This window comes from Octopus bimaculoides, chromosome 11, assembly GCF_001194135.2.
Source record: "Octopus bimaculoides isolate UCB-OBI-ISO-001 chromosome 11, ASM119413v2, whole genome shotgun sequence".
Lineage (NCBI taxonomy): Eukaryota > Metazoa > Mollusca > Cephalopoda > Octopoda > Octopodidae > Octopus > Octopus bimaculoides.
The window spans coordinates 18,325,159-18,327,856 of NC_068991.1; positions in this window are offsets into that span (position 1 = coordinate 18,325,159).

A 2,698-nucleotide genomic window follows, 5' to 3' on the forward strand; every position below is an offset into this window, starting at 1 on the left:
TTTATGGCTTTTATGCAAAATAGGTTGTTTTCATTTATTTTATTTTATTTATTTGTTACAAAAAAAAAAAAAAATTAAATTTCCTTGTTAAAAGTACATTGCTGGAGTTATTAGATAAATTTCAATTAGGTTATTTTTTAATTGGTAGAAAAACAATTATAATCATGCTGTTTTACCCTGTCCTTTGTATTGTATATCTAGGACCACACTGTCTAATGTGCTCTTCCATTTTCCAAAACAGAAAAAGTGAAGTGAGACCTAGCTGCTATTTCTAGCAAGTAGACTGATGTAAAACAGGAGGCGTAGTCAATCATTTCTTAAATGTGGGCTGCATGAGACACGAGTCATTATCAGGAACTAAAAAGATTCAGGGTAATGTTTTAAGTGTGCCATTCACAAAGTCTTGCGGGTCACAGTTTGCCCATGACTGATGTAAAAGCTCTCTGCTGAGCTTGACAATTATGTGGTTGCCAGAAGTATAAATTCAAACTTTGATTATTTTTGTTCAGCCATCATAATCAGGTTAATAGTCCTCATCCATAGGTTCTTAGTGCTGTTGCTGTTGTTGTTGGCACTCCATCGCTTACGATGTCGAGGGTTCCAGTTGATCCGATTAACGGAACAACCTGCTTGTGAAATTAACGTGCAAGTGGCTGAGCACTCCACAGACACGTGTACCCTTAACGTAGTTCTCGGGGATATTCAGCGTGACACAGTGTGACAAGGCTGACCCTTTGAATTACAGGCACAACAGAAACAGGAGGTAAGAGTGAGAGAAAGTTGTGGTGAAAGGGTACAGCAGGGTTCGCCACCATCCCCTGCCGGAGCCTCATGGAGCCTTAGGTGTTTTCGCTCAATAAACCCTCACAACACCCGGTCTGGGAATCGAAACCGTGATCCTATGACCGCGTGTCTGCTGCCCTAACCACTGGGCCTTGGAAGGGAACTTTCTAGGTGCAATCCCATGGCCATTTGTGACTGAAAGGAGTCTCAACCCTTACAGTTGGGTGTCACTCATCACTATATTACATATGTAAGACCTAACCCTGTCTTGTTTAGTACCATGTTAGCCCTAATTTGAAAAGCCCATGATAAAAGGCTTTTAGAATTACATAACCTCTCTAAATAATTGTGGATGTGTAGTATAGGAGTTCAGTTTACAAGCATGTGATCCTACTTTCACTCTCATTGTGGAGTGCCTTGGATAAGTGCTCTCTGCTAATGCTTCAGGCTGACCAATTCCTTGTGATTGAAATTGCATGGAAGACATATGTATGTATGTGTGTGTGTGGTTGATGAAATAAATACCCCTCCTCCAAAATTTCAGGCCTTGTTCCTATAGTAGAAAGGATATGTGTGCGTGTCTATATATATATATATATATATATATACACACACACACATACACATTTATATATTCGTTTTGCAAGATTTTTGATGTGAAATCGTGTGTTGAAACAGATATTGTTGTATTTGGGGACGGTCATGTTGCCAGTTTAAGCCAATAAAAACACATGCACTATATATTTGGTGTTAATTTGCTTCAGCTTTAATTTATTTATTAAAAGAATTTTTTTTAATTAAAAAAATATTTAATATCTAACTTTTTATTTTTTAAAAATTTATTACATTAATCGTATTACGATTAATGTAAAAAATAAATTAAAGCTGAAGCAAATTAATACCAAATATATAGTACGTGTGTTTTTATTGGCTTAAACTGGCAACATGACCATCCCCAAATACAACTATATATATATATATATAGCATGTGGCTAAATGGTTAGGGTAGTTGGCTCAAGATCATGAGTTTGATACCTGGTGGTGTGTTGTGTCCTTGAGCAAGACACTTTATTTCATCTTGCTCCAGTCCACTTGACTGGCAAATATGAGTAGTTCCTGCATTTCAAAGGACCAGCCTTGTCACATCCTGTATCTTGCTGGATCTCCCTGAGAACTATGTTAAGGCTACATGTATTTATGGAGTACTCAGCCACTTGCATGTTAATTTCACAAGGAAGCTGTTCCATTGACCATATCAACTGGAACCCTCGTCATTATTTGTGTTTACGTTCCTGATGAGCATTAGGTCCCATAGCAAGTGCAGACATGTCTGTGTGGACAAGAAGTTTGCTTTCCAACCATTTGGTTCCCTTGTGCAGCACCTTGGGCAAGTGTCTTCTACTATAGCCTCAGGCCAACTAAAGCCTTGTGAGTGGATTTGGTAGGAGGAAGCTCCATCATGTGTATATGTGTGTGAAAGTGCTTGTGCCTCCTTAGCATTTTGCTCTGAAATTAGTGGAATAATAGCAACCTTACTTGTAAGGCAAGAAATGGTTGGTGACAGGAAGAGCATCTAACTGTAATAATACTTCCTCAAAAAAAAAAAAAAACAATTAACCACCCTAACTGTGCCAGCATGGAAAAATAATTAAAAATGAACCTTAAATGAATGAATATATGTGTGAGTATATCTTTTTTTACTTGTTTCAGTCATTAGACTGTAGCCATGCTGGAGCACCTCCTTGGAAAATTTTTAGTCAAATGAATTAACCCCAGTACTTAAATTTTTTGCTAATCCTGGTACTTATTGTATCAATCTCTTTTGCAAAACCGCTATGTTACAGGGACATAAGCATTTCAACACCGGTTGTCAAGAAGTTGTGCGGGACAGAAACAGATACAATGACACAACCCG